This window comes from Crocodylus porosus, unplaced genomic scaffold (assembly GCF_001723895.1).
Source record: "Crocodylus porosus isolate Cpor-Errol unplaced genomic scaffold, CroPor_comp1, whole genome shotgun sequence".
NCBI classification, from domain to species: domain Eukaryota; kingdom Metazoa; phylum Chordata; order Crocodylia; family Crocodylidae; genus Crocodylus; species Crocodylus porosus.
Genome location: NW_017728918.1, coordinates 106,842,487 through 106,857,610, shown reverse-complemented (window position 1 = coordinate 106,857,610; position 15,124 = coordinate 106,842,487). Strand labels below are relative to the sequence as shown.

At 39.9% G+C, this 15,124-nt stretch overlaps 1 non-coding gene across 1 annotated transcript; it reads left to right on the top strand.

Annotated features, from left to right (window-relative positions):
* Nucleotides 1-12,096: 12,096 nt before the first annotated feature.
* On the top strand, nucleotides 12,097-12,179 carry TRNAL-UAA. Its single transcript has one exon. It is a non-coding gene; the product is annotated as a tRNA-Leu (tRNA).
* The last annotated feature ends 2,945 nt before the right edge of the window (nucleotides 12,180-15,124 follow it).

Below are 15,124 nucleotides of genomic sequence, written 5' to 3'. Positions count from 1 at the left end.
AAACCCAAAAACTTTTACATTGCTGGTTTCCTTTAATTTTGAGTTCACCAGGAAGAGAGAAATCTAATGTTAAGAACAATTAGAGACCTTTTTTCCCTTTGCTTTTCTTAACAAATACCACTTGATTGTGTATGGGACAAAAGCAAAAAAAGGAGGGGACAGAAGAGTGTCATCAGAAAAACATGCCAGTCTTTCTACTCACTACCAGAACTTCTGTTAGGTCAGCCAGGTAAACAAGCATTTTTTTTCCTTTTCAGTAGGTATCTGTTGTTAAACAAAACAAGTGATGTTAGAATAAACAAAGAATAAAATAGAAAATAAACCCTAAAATATTATAACTCTGTTATATAAATCAGTGTTACCTTCTCATGTGAGATACCATGTTCAATTCTAGTGACAATTCCCAAAAGGTTAAGAAGGGGTAACAAAAAATTATTAAAGATAAAGACACATATACAAGAAGACAGTGGGAATTTTGAATTTAGAGGCCAGCTACAGACATTATACATTTTTCCTGTTTAAGTGGTCAGAAGCCGCTCTATACCTATAATAGAACAGAATTTTGGAACACGTAGACTGGTTTACAATGGCAGATCCCAGTCTAATATAGACCTGGATTGATGTAATATTAGACTTAATCTGTCTAGGTTTGACAGATGAATCAAACTTTAGTACCAGGTCTGCTAGCAGATCAAGTTAGGTCACTGTCTGCCAGCATCCCAGGCACCTTTGCAGGACCCTGCTAACCCCACTTCACAGGGAGCCACCCCATGCTAAGATATTCCAACCAAGTGCCCAGCCAGCCCTGTCCCCCAGGCTCTCACAGAGCCAAGTAAGCACAAGATGGATGCTAACAGGGGTGATGGGAAGGGGCTCTCAGCCATGCCTATCTCCCTGGTTCTGTACCAGCTTGCGGGGTGCATGGGGGTCCCTGGGTGAGTGGGCAGAAACCCACCCAGGAATCCCCATATGAGCAAGGGGCACTCAGCAGCACTTGGCAATCTCTGGCAGCCTGGTGAGGCTGCAGGTCACACTGGGAGGTATGCTTGAGGACCCACAACCTGCTGGCCTTGGCCAATGCAGTCAGCCTACATTTCCCCCCACATTCCCTACCCGCAGAAAGGGTGAACTTCAGCTCCATTTCCTCCTGATCTAACCTATGCCATCTATAGAAACCTGTATAGGTTTCAGTGATTCCACCTCAGGTTTTTGAATGTCTGTACCTAGCTAGAGAGAACAAGAAGAAGAGCAGATGTGATGGTGGTATAGAAAATAATTTAAAAATCACATAAAAATAATGTTGGGCACATTCATTTACAATTTTTCATCATACAAGAAAAAAGGGTATTTAATGATACTGAAAGATGAATGATGTAAAACTGATAAATCAATTTATTTTCCACAATGAGTTCTAGTTTTTTGTATGTCTTCTTGTCTCAGACCAACACAGCTACCAAGTACACCCCTGAAACATAGAAGAGGCCAAATTTTAGCTGATTTTGGATTTTAAACGTCACTGCAGAATGACAAGATAGATTTTTTACCTCGCTGCCTGCCCTCTGACACCTCCAAGGAAGGAATTATACCTGATCTACACATCAAATAGCTACTCAGCACAATTCACAAAAACACTCTCATGGACCCAGATAGAGACAGCCTTCCATCTTCAGCTCCCTCTGTGTAAAAATGAAGTTTATTTCCTACCTATGGGGACTTTTTATCATCTTGTACCATCTATACTTTCCCCAGAGCCTGATGAAGTTACTCTGATCCCAAAAGCTTGCAGAAGAAGACAATTTTCTTGTGATTTCCCAGTTGGTCTAATAAAAGGTATCATTTTGGAAGTAAGAGTTCTAGTTTTTTGTATGTCTTTTTGTCTCAGACCAACACAGCTACCAAGTACACCCCTGATTAATCTGTGGAACTCCTTGTTACTCAGTGGGCGTGTCTACACATATGCCTGACTGCACAGTTGTTACTGCACAGTCATTTACTACTTGCTTTAGCAAGTAATTTCTGGTACTATGCAGTCTTGGTGCCACACAGGTCATTCCTGACCCATCTGCACATTAACGGTGGCATCACGGTTCATGCCCGCTGATGTTACATCACCGTAGTGATGACCTATGTTGCCGTTGCTCATTGTTCCACCAATGTTGCATCTTGTGTAAATACTCCCATTAACATTGAGACCAAGAGCTTACTTGTATTTTTTTTTGGTAAGATTGGATATTTGCATGGATAAGGAAAGCTACAGCTATGTTGGGCTTTGACTTCCAAATGTTTACGTAGATGCTTAGTTTAACTGCACTGAGCAATCACATAAAAATAAATGAGACTGCTTATGATAGGAATATTAAAAAGTTGTGTGTCTGCATAGAAAGGATTAAAACTTGCTTTTAGAAGGAATACAAAATGTGGCAAAGGAAAACCATGAGACGCATATATTTCTTGCATTTTCCTCTGAAGTATTTGTTAGTTATCCCCCTGTTAGTAACAGGACTCTGGACTAGATTGACTATTGGTCTGATGTGGCAGTTTCTGAATTCCTATGTGGTATATTTTTCTAAGTAAAAGGGGGAAAGAGTATTATCTAGTTTGCAGAGAAGCATTTCTTGCTTACAAACATAATAGGCTGGGATTTGGATTTTTCCTGAATTCATATGAAGAATAACAGCTGGAATTTAAATGTAATGTTCCAGCTGTCCACAAATTGAGGAATAAAATGAAATATTTAAATGAGCTCATCAAAAATAATGACGCCTGGCTAGGAAACAACTGGGCAAGATGCAGTTTAAAATCTGGAATTACTCTGAGCATTGCTTGTTACTCCAGTACAATTTCAGTTTAATTCCAGTAAACATGCAACTTATTTCTACTTTATTTTCTTCTCATGGCTATATTTTAACCTCAGTTGTCCTTGTGCTATTTCACTGAAGAAAACAGGGTGGCATGAATTGAAGGAAGGAGAGATTTTTGACCATTGGCCTTGCTTCCATTATGAATGTCTGCAGAGAGCTCCACAATTCCTTTTTTTTTTTATTCCTACATAAAAATAGAATCAAAGGAAAATAAAACAAAGCAGGAACCAGAACTAGACATCAGACCTGAAGAACTTTGGGTTTGCGTTTGGTTTTTTTTTCGCCAGGCCCTAGTTTTCAGATTGGCAGTAGCACAGCCCTTTTTTCTATATACATGTGACCCTGAGCTGTCACAGAGGAGAAATAGAAAAGGCTCTGTCTCCTGCTTGCATGGCCTGGCGGGAAGTGGGTGGGGGAAAGGAGCCACATAGATCCTCCCACCCCAGGTTGCAGACTCAGGTCTTGGTGGGGGCTGCACCAGGTCTAGGCAGCAGAGGGGTCCCTTTCACCCCAATCCCTCCCCCCCACCCCCACACACACCCAACCATAATTCCCAGTATGGCAGAAAGTGGCACAGGTCTGAGCTGTGGCTCCTAGCTGCAGCTTGGGGGAAAAGAACCTCTCTGCTGCATGGACTTGGCCCAGCCCCCACCAAGATCTGTGCTCACAAGCTTTTGTGGGGGGTGGGGAGGGGAAATCTGTGCAGCAGAGAGGCTCCATTCCCTCAGCTGAAGCTAGAAGGTGCATCTCAGGGCTGCACCACTTTTTACTGCAGCAGGAACCATGGCCGGAGGGGTGGAAATGGAGCCTCTGCTGTGTGAACCCAGCCCAGCCCCCACCAAGACCCAAGCCTGCAAGCTGGAGGGGTCCTTGTGGCAGAGGGGCTCCTTCCACCTCCTCCGCCACTCCCCAGCTCCAGCTGGTTGGGGGTGGTGAGCTGGGGAGAGAGGCCCTCTGGCCAGTCGGAGGGGGAGGGGGGCTACTTAGCTGGGCTCAGCATCCTCCCACAGCTTCCTGGGAGGCATATGGGAGTGCTCCCCAGCCTGCTGGCCTTAGCCACTGCAGCCAGACTCTGAGCACCCCCCACCAAACCAAGCACATGTGGTCTGTTCAGTTCTGATTTATCTAGACTGCTTTGAGTAAAGTGCTATATTAAAGTGCTTCCATCTCAGGCTTTTTGAATGTCTGTACTTAGTTACAGTTTGACTATAGTGTTCCAGAAGCAAGTAAAAACATGGCAAATGTTCTTTCAGTGTTGAGGCCAGAGGTGCAGTCATACCCAAGGAGGAGCTGTGGCAGTCTCCAGAAGAAAACAAACGTTTAATTTCTGTGCTCTCCCTTTTTTTTCACTGGACACACGGCAGGTAAAACCAAAGGGTGTAAGAAGCTGGGCCTCTCTCCTAGAATAACCTGGCAGTGGTAAACTCTGCATGCCAAAGCCACAATGTCCTGAGGACATTCAGATACATCAGTTTGGTACACAGACCACAGACTGCAGGAAAAACTACACGAAACCAAGAATGTCTTCATGCAGGAAAATATTTAGGAAAAGTATCTTGATGAGACAGGCACTAAAGAGGAATGGGTCACTTGGTGATAGATTTCTGTATCGACAGTCTTGTTAACATATTAAAGGACTAAATCCTTCTGGCCACAAAACACAAAAGTGCTTCCAAGATGTTTTAAATTGGGACTCCCCTTCAAAAATAATCAGGTGGCATGAAATGTTACAAAAAACTATAAACCTATTACCAGACAAAGAAGAATGTGCCATCAGAAAAAAAGAAGTAATCTTTCCCCCCAGAATGTGATTTCCTAACAAATTAGTGTCACAGTATGTTCTGCAGTAGTAAGGCTCAGTGAAATTTAAGAGTGGGGGACTATATGATTTGTAGTGGGTGCCATGACAATGGCAAGCAGTGTCCCATACCAGACAAGATATGCTTGGTCTGTGGTAAGAGAGGAAATTTGTTAGGGTATGTAAAATCAGATTAGTGAGAACAAAATGGGTGGAATAAATTATCCACGCTAGAATGGAAGGAAACTGTGCACAAGTGAATAGCTGTGAAATATATAATTGTTGAGGTAGTCACCAAGTCAAATAAAGTGGTCAAATAGAGTGAATGCACAACGGTAGGATGGTGAAATGTGCCATTTTAAAAACAGTCAGTGGAAGTTTTTCCCAAAAATGAACTAAGGAATTTAAATGAGCTTAAGTTCAATACCTTAGCATATTACACCATAAAAGACTATCAGAATGAGGCAAGCTTTGACAAATCACTAATGAATGTAGTTAGTAGACTAGACATTATGCTCATGCAAAGGAAAGCCAATGTCCCGAATATTTATACTGCAGATAGTACCATTACATCAGCTCTAAGTTATTAAAAAAGCAAAGAATCGGCCACAGATAAAGTCATTCTTAATTCAGCAGAAGGAAGTGGATTATACAAAACATTATTGTAACATAAAACAGGCTTTTATTTACACCCTGAAGCCTTGGATTCTTAGGAAGTGCTTACTAAATGCAGTTGCAAAAGAGCAAACACTTAGCAATGCATTTACCAAGAAGCATTCCACTGGCAATACAACCAAACTGAGGATAAATTTGGAACAAGAACTAGAAATTGAAAACAAAACAAAACCCAGTAGCCAATGCCCTTCTTAAAAGATTGTAGGAAAATTAAGGATCTGTTTAGATCCAATTGACCTTAAAGCCATAGAACAGAAATATGATTATACAGTGTCCGAAGCATCCTAGAGTGAACTTCCTTCCTGATTATTCTTTTAGCTGAGGGTAAATTTGACCCATGCTGCTTGATATTTTAGACAGTTATTTTATTACTATCTCACATGACTATTAATTCATCATAAGAGAGGATGCTCAGATTGTTATTAAGTACAATTTCATCATAGAAGTGAAAATCACATGATACATTAAATGGCTTAAATGAAGTCTTCATACATGGTTTATAGATTGTTATTATCTGTTGAAAGACCAAAACAGAACAAATATGAGAACTTTATTAAAAAGGTATACAGAGCATAGTACACAAGATACAGTAACAGACTAGGGTCAGGAGCCACCTGAATTGTTTGCATTTCAGTTCTTTTAATATTCAAAATAGCCTTTTCCACAAAACAATATTGCATCTGTGTTGATGTTATCAATTACTTTCTTCTGTTTTCATGGCATTTTCAGTGATATTACTACCACGTAGGCCAGGTACAGACATGTCACGTTTACTGGCATAAGTGATTGGAAGCCAGTCTAAACCCATAATAGAAGTTCAGCACACATAGAGTGGTTTAAAAATGATGGCACCCCATCTAGGATAGGCAGCCTGCATGTCCACCCACCACCGAAGGGGGAATGTGTGGTCTGTTCACTACTGATCTAAACTACACCTCTTACAGAAAACTGTGCAACTTAGATCATTTCCGCTGTGGGCTTTTGGAATGTCTGTACCTAGCCTTCATGTTTATCTAGATGGCTTATTGGAACCTGAGTTTTCCCCCAAATGACTTGAAAACAATTCTGGTAAAAATCTTACTTTAAAATTTCACCAAAAAGCAGAAAAATGATCCATTTTAAAATGTGGAAACTGGGAAGAACTTTAATGTGTTGATCTAAAAAAAAATATATATTAAATAATTCATACATCTTTCAGTTAGCTCTACCAGGCACTGAAGAGACTCGGCTCCATTCTCAGAACACTAACCTACTGTGTGTGACCTTAAACAACTCCACCTCTCTGGGATTTTGTTTCTCTGCCATGCTTTGTCTGTTTTGTCTTTGCAGATTGTAAACTCTCTGGGGCCAGGATTATCTCTTATTATATATTTGTACAATGCCTACCACAGTGGAGTCTTAATCTCAGCTGGGACCTGAAGCAGCAATACAAAATACTAGGTAGCAATATCTAATATATACTTCAGTGTAGGATTAAAACACTAATTTCTCCCTTCCAATATATTTTTAAATCCTTCTAACTAATGTACAGAGCATCTGTCTCAATGACAGACTTCTAAAAGCCACATTAAGGAAGAATTATGGAGCCCCATGAAGAAAATGGCCAGCAAAAAATGTAGCTATTTGTGAAGGATGATGTACTATAATAATCTACATAAGACAGAAAAGGAGACAAAGAGAGAGAGACTTGCCATCAACCTAGAAGTCTTCCAAGACTTATTTCAAGAGATAGGAAGGGAGTGGCCACAAGAAAAGGAAGTCAGAGATTGAGCACAATGGTGTGATCAGTAAAGAAAGCACTAGAGAGACTTTTCTGGAACAAAATAATCCCATTAACTCTGCACTTGTCTGTACCAGGTTCAGATGCAGCCAGTCCTAGCAATTCAAAGTATCTGCCAGCATCAATCTCCTTTGGTTTTCCCTGTCTGAGAAAGAAGAGTAAAGGAGTGCCCACATACTCAGGGCGGAGAATAACCTTACTAAAAGAAACGGGAATTTCCCCCGCTTACCTGAGAATTTCTGCAAAGTCAGCCACACAAGTGAGATATATTTTTTTTATGCTCTTCTATTTCCGGGTGAAAAAAACTCTTAACTCTGCAACAGGAGCATGTCTTGCTTTGGAAATGACAATGGAGCTCATGGTCCTGAATCTGGTTTAATTTACCTCACTGGACTGGGATTCTTTTATTGACCTCATTAAAATTAATCCAAGTTTACAAATATGCAGGTAAGAGCAAAACCTGGAAAAAAGTAAGGAAATTATTAGGATTGGCTTGATTTGGAAATGTTTATTCAATGTCCATTAATTAAATGTTTGACTTGTACAAAAGTGAATGTGTTGTGTATAAAAACTGGGTCACCTAAATTTTGGGAAACCCCCCCAGAATTTTAAAAACAGTGCATGAGGATTCAACTACATTGATGGAATTGAAGTTCCCCTCCTCCCATTGGTTCTGTACAGTTTGAGACTATAGGGGGTCCTTACACTACAAATATGGGCTATTATGTTGATTCTGCATGGAAAGGGACAGAAAAATAGCCTGAGATTTAATGGAATTTAGTTAAAAAGCTTTATAACCTATGAAAACTGAAATCCAGAATGTTTTAGTTATGTTAGGTCCTTGATAAAGAAATGAGACTCCTAAGTAAGATCAGGGCAGGTTCACTCTAAATTACTTTAGTGGTAACACATTAGGACAATTACCTTAAGATAGTGAAGTGAAAAGATTTTTCCCCACAGATCTAATGACCGCCTAGGATTATCTCTGAAGAAAATGCAGACAGAGTAGGCATTCTGTTGTTATTTTTAAATTCTCTTTACTGAATCTCTCTTGTTTCCATTGACTGAAGACACCCATAAGCAAGATCAGACTGTTGTGTTTTGCAGTTACAACAAGACTATCCCAGTAAGAGATCAGTGTTCATGTTTATCTCCATCCTTGGAGGTTTTTAAGACCTGGCTAGACAAAGCCTTGAGTGGGATGATCTATCATCTACTATGTCATACTATCATTCGTGGTTTTGTGTTTATTTTTTTTTCCAAGTTATTAGGCAGTCTCTGTGATCCCTCATTTTTAAGGACAAATATTTATGCCACTTACAGGTTTTTGTTGGCATAGTTTTTGTCATTCATCAGAACAAAAAAGTACAGTAAACCATCAGGTATTTATTCCTCAAGATATTGAAAGATGGCACTTACAAGATGGGCGAGTATGCACAAAACTACAGCCCTAGATATGACCCCAGCCAGGGATTTTTCCAAGGTACATTTATTTGTATTCAAGTATAGCTAGTCTTTTATGTTTTATGGTTCTCTAATGATAGCTAACTTAATGAGACTGCATCATCATATGTACAAGAATAATCCAAGATATGATCAGACGTATAATCTTATGTTTTTCATTTGTGGAGGGAAAACAGCAGCATGATCCCTTTCTCTGACTGTCCTCACTACATTTTCTTAGGGCCTCTTGAATATCCCACGAAGTGTGTCTGCCCATACATGCTGCTGCTGTTGATGTTCGTTCAGTGTGTATTCTTATTGTCTGCTACATTCACCTTCTTTCCTTCTATTCCAGCTGCATTCACCAATGGGACTATTTATTATTAGAGGTGTCTTTCAGTCAACACAAGTGGACTAGTTCAGGGTCATGTTTAATGTCCTTGCCCTTTGTATCATGAAAGGAGTACAGTATGACTGCTCCCCATTACGTTGTGAAAATTGGGAATTAGCCTTAGATATGTATTTCATCTAGGTCTCTAGACTGCCAGCTTTTTAAGTATTTCGCATGAAACTACAAGAAGAATATGCTGACTTGCTGTCTGAAGTTTTCGTCCAAGTGGTATTGTTACGAAGTATTTTAAATTATGTAAAACTTATACTTCATTATGTTACACATATAAATAACTAGAAAAAGAAAATGGGTCAAAATGATGCCCTGTGTGACTCCTCAGAAGTTAGTGTTGCTAGACCTGAAATTAATTTAGTCTTTATTGTTTTGTGAAAAGTAGAAGATCAGGTAGAGAAAAAAGATAAGCTTCACATGGGAATCTTTAATGCCTCTTTAAATGGAACAGATTATATTGTTATATAATTATTTCCTCCTTAATAACACCAAAGCAAATTGGTTACAGGCAACAGGAAATAAAACATTACTTTTAGCCACATTGCATTAATTAAAAAATAAGAAATTTCTGTCTGTCTCTTTTTCTTTCTCTCTCTCTCTCTCTCTCTCTCTCTCCCCCCATTAAATAGGCATTTTTTATACAAATTCATGAAAACTATGACCCTGATGCATAAGCATGACACAACATTCTCTCGTCTATTCAGCAACTTGTGCTTGAACTTTTGTCAACATAGGATATTTTTTCCAAAACTTCCCATATGGATACAAGGAAGTCATGGTCAAAACATTTAGTTGTTGCTCTGAATGTTTACTTTGACATGTTTGACAACCAATATTTCTAAAGAACTTTTACTATTCATTGAGCAAATGAAACAAGATTAATGATGTTTTGTTGCTTGCACATTTTCTAGCTGCTGATAAATTTATTTTGCACAATAAGTTAGAAAAACAAATTTCAAGGAAAAGATAACGGCTCTGGAGGAGAGTTCAGCTGTCAGTGATACTTAATGATTGAAAAGTATTTGTAACACATTTGGCTACATACTCTCCTTTCATGTGACAATAATAATAGTTGAAGTTAGAAAATATTTTCCTCCATGCAAAATGTGTACTAGTACCAGCATGATTTTAAATGGACAGCTCCTCCTTTTTATTTCTTTCACTCATTCCTTGGGTTTGTTGCCAACAGCAACACAAAGAATGCACCAGGGTGTCATAATAATCCTCCATTAAATCCCTAGTATTTAAATTTTAATGCTATAATTCAACAGCTGACAAAAGCCCATTGAGTAGGTCTAAGGAGAGGAAAGCAGCCAGTCCCATTTTCTCAGGAGTGATGCTATAGCAACATAGAATGAATTTGGGGTCAGGGAACAAGCTGTCTCCCAGCTTTGTTTGCATTTCCTTGCTAAAAGTAGAATCTGGTGTTATAAATTTTACCAAAATAAGTGGTTATTTTCATCTGCATGAAGATAATTCACTTTGTAAAACCCCTTGCCTTGAAAATAGAAGGCAAAACGACCAGAGAACAGACAAGCTGACAGGCATTTTCGCAAGTGTCACCATAGGGATTGTTTTATGGTCTCCTTGCCTCTTCTGTTTGCGTACTCCCGCCTCCCCTGCCCTCCAGCACAAATCATGCACCAGAACTTGAAATGTTACAACACACTTAATGCATTTTAAAGGAAATTAGATGAAGAAAGCAAAATCAATAACTATACAATTACAATCATCAAAGACTCAGAAAATATCTGGTATGTCATTTGCTATGCTTAACTGTTGGTATAACAACCGCTTTTGTATTCTGGAGAGCTTTGTTCCTGGAAAACAAATGAATACACCTGAAATACAATTGTTGGATGTGTCAAACTTTGCCCATCCAGAGCAACACAACTCCCTGAAGTCTGTGCAGCCAGCTTTAATTGTTAAAGCCATCTTGGTATAGGTCTTTTCAAATTAGATCTCAGTACGGATTAAGACACAAAAATTGAAGGTACAGAGTACTGGAACTTTAAAATACTATTTTAAATAATGGGATTTAGATGTATAGTTACCATTTTTCCTTCTCAAAGTGGCAAAGCATTTGTTTGAGGCTTTAGATAATGAGGCACAACTAAAACTTCCATACAATGTTAACTTTTTTGTACCCACATGGGTTTCCTTCCTGGTAGTTCTTGTTGACCATCACCTTAGAAACGTCAAAACAAAGCTCAAATTAAATTTCCAGGTTCCACCTGATTTCATATTAAAACGGTGAAAGACTCATATACATGCAGAATAGTGACACAAATATATAAACCAGGCCAAGTTCCTGTTAAACTTGGTTCAGTTTTGCTTGAAAGGAAAAGTAGTGACAAACTTGATGAAGAATGTGGTTTGGGTTTCAATATGATATACAGACCACTGATTAGGCATCATCTGAAGTGACTGTTTCACAAAGCTCCATAAGGAATGAGTTGTAGTATTACAGTGGAGCTTAAAGGACTCATTACGGTAGGCATTATGCTTAGGCAGGGGTAAAATGACTTGTCCAAAGCCATCCTGCTACTTAGCAGAAAATCCAGGATTTAATATAAGAGCCATTGGGTTCCTATACATGTGCAGGGAGGGTTCTCCGACATGCTGTAATGGCAAGCACATTGGAGCTGACTTGATTAATTGAGTCTGTTGAAGTGTGGTAATTACCGTGCTCCAGATGACTCCAGTGTCATGTGTATCAGTGTTCCCCATGCTGAAAAATGGTGGTGGGGTGCTTTAAACTAAACTTATTCAACAAGCTTTAGTTCAAAGTGCCCTATTGCCATTTTTTCAGCATGTAGACATTGACACACATGATGCTTTGGGTGCTTTAATTAGTGCAGCTCTCACAGGTGCACTAATTAAAGCACCGTGCTTCCCTTCCCCTGTCCCAGAGCATGTCTATAAATGCCCATGGACTCCAGGCTCTCAGCCTCCAGTCCTAACCAGTGGACTACAGTGCTGAGCTAGTTCCTGTGCAAGTACATAGAAGCAGAAGACGCTGTGAGTGTAGAGTCTTCCACCTTCTTTATCTCCCCCCTTACAGGATCCTAACAGATTACTATGGTTGGTACCCTATGTGAAAACCTAGAGCCTATTTCTAAAGTGTCTTACCTATACCAGGATGGCCGAGTGGTTAAGGCGCTGGACTTAAGATCCTGTGGACATGTGTCTGCGTGGGTTCAAACCCCACTCCTGGTAGCTGCTGTTTTAGGGCACCAAACTATGGGGAAGTGTAGACAACTTGGACAGGCTTGCCTGCTGATGTTTAATATGGAGAAATAATCCACACCACACTTAAAGGCTCAGCAGTGCTATGCGTGCCAGCACCACAACTGAATGAGACCTGGGTGTCATGATAAACCACAAATTGAACATAAACTGCCAATGCTATAGATACTGTGCCTGGCAGAGCTAATCAAACACTGGGATGCATACAGCGAGGCATCTCAAGCAAGACTAAGGATGTCATCCTCCCACTCTACTCAGCGGTGAGACCGCAGCTGGAGTTCTGCATCCAGTTCTGGGTGCTGCGCTTCAGGAAGGATGCAGTAGAAGCTCGAGAGAGTCCAAAGGAGGGCCACGTGCATGATTAGAGGTCTAGAGACCAGGTCATATGAGGAGAGTCTGAAACACTTGGGATTGTACAGTGTGGAGAAGAGAAGACTCAGAGGGCACTTGGTGGCAGCATATATTAGTGTCGTATATCAGGGCCTGGGGGAGCATCTGTTCACCGAGGCCCCCCAAGGGAGGACAAGAAAGCATGGGCACAAACTGATTGAAGATTGCTTCAGACTGAATATAAGGAAAACCTTTATAAGTCGAGTGCCGAGGGTTTGGAATGGGCTCCCCCCAGAGGTGGTACAGTCACCCACCCTGGCAATCTTTGAAAAGCATTTTGATGTCCACCTTGCTGAGGTCATCTGACCCCAGCAGTCATTCCTGCCCAAGTGCAAAGGGGCTTGGATCCAATGATCTGTAAGGTCCCTTCCAGCCCTTAACATCTGTGAAACTATGAAACTATGAGTGCAGGGAGGGAGAATGTCACAAGGAGCCTGGTCAGTACATCAGCAAAGTGGCTAGTACTCTACATATCTGCTGGCATCCAGAAGCAGGGCTTTGGAGTGCATGCTGCTCATTTTAAGCAAGAGAGCATGCCACTCTTTAATGTGCTGCTATGGATTCATGAGCTCCTGCTGCCTGTATCTACTGCGGCCAGGCTGAATTGTCAATGTGTATACTCATTTGCTCCTCAGTTTAGTACAGCTTTTATTAAGCATGACCAGTCTATCTATTAGAGCACATACCACTATGTTTTGGCTCCCATGCATGGACAGTGCCTAGATGCTCAATGTCATTGAATTTCAGACATACATATCTTTGAAAGTTCCCCCTTTCCCTCTCGTTTTTGTATAACAAATCTGTGAGTGCTTGAGTGGTAGTCCAAGGGAGTTCAGCTCACTTGACTTTCTGCCTTTCAGGGTACGAATGACTCCCATCAACCTGCTTGAACTAAAAGGGAAGCAGTTAATGTGCAAACAACTTTCTGTCATTACCCTGGGGAGGATCCCACCGGGAGAGTGAAGAGTAGCCATAGGAGAGAAGTTTTTTTCACCATTTTTCAATGGCATGTCATTCCTTTGACCTGCTGCTGATATGCTCAGTTCTGCTACTGGTTGCATGAGAGATATAACATTTCATTGTCTGGGATTTCTAAGCAATCAGTCCTGAATGGAGTGTAGTTTCTTTTGGGCAGTTAAGTGAGGGAATCTCTGAAATCAAATGAGAGACTTTACTGCTATAATTCTGACAAAGGGCAGGCTACAAACAGTGAAGATCCTTTGTTTGCTAATTTTTTGTATGTCTTGCCCCGTGTTTGTCTCCAAATTGATTTATATCAAGAATAAGAGTCAAATTTATGATGATTATTTCAAGCTCTGAAAAACAGAAGCAGAATTTAGGAAGCTATGTTAGTCCTGCAGGAAGCTGTTTCTTTTTCTTACATTGATAAGGTAAAAAATTGGCCTGAATTTTTTACCTTATCAATGTAAGAAATTGAGACAATGTAAGAAATTGGGCTCCTGACCATTGCAGAAATCCCTTGCTGCTCAGAAAACTGATATTTTTTCCCCTTATCATGGCTTGCATCTCACAGATGTTATTGATTATAAAATTGCCCATTCCTTTTTTATAAATTCAACCACAGTATATCTGAATCAATGACCTCTGGTGACAGGGAATTCCACAGGTGTACATGAATGGCACAGCCTGAGATTCACACAGTGGACCAGATGGTGATCCTTCACTGCATGACATTTAATCTTTTAAACAAAGACACTGTTCACCTGGTGTTGGTACAATCTGAGCTGCTTTGGATGAGGAGTGTGTGTGACCTCTAGCATGCTGAATTCACACAGGAAAAAAAATAAAAAAGTAATTGTCATGCTATGAAAAAATATTGCCTGTAGGGCTGTTTGTTGCCATTGGTGATAGGTCTTTGATTTAGGATAAAAAAGAAATTGCTCCAATGTAAAACTAATACTTGGAGCAAAAAAGGAGAGTTAAAAAAAGGAACAAAAGGACTGTTATAGAATAACACTAAAATATTTTCTTTCTGACATTGTCTCCGCAGAACCCCAATCTAGGCCTTGCTACAAAAGCCATAAAACCTTCTGAAGCTGCTCTTGTCAACAGAGAGCATGCTTCAGTTCCCTGGAGCTCTACATCCTATAAATGAAGAATAAAAATAACTCACCAATAGGCCTTCAAACACTTACTGTCCACCTACCTGAGGATTTATGGAAGTAATTGTTACCTTTCTCTGTCCTGTTAGTTTAGTGTAAATCATTGTAAATAGTTTATAATTCATTCAGTTAGTTTTAGCGTAGACTCAAAAGTCTATTTACCTTTTGCCATTTTTGATTGTTTTTTGAGCTCTTTGATGTTTCTGGGTGGCCTCAAGCATTTTTCAGTAAGGCAGACATGGCTAAGACAGCGAGGTTTACAAGATGGTTATAGTCCTAGAAATTCCTTTAGTGTCTTTGCCCATAAAGTCACAAGTTATTTCATAGTTTGGATTCCTGAGGGAAAGAATTTTTTTTCCAATGAATGAAAGATTTATTAGAATTAATTAAAAAATATAATAT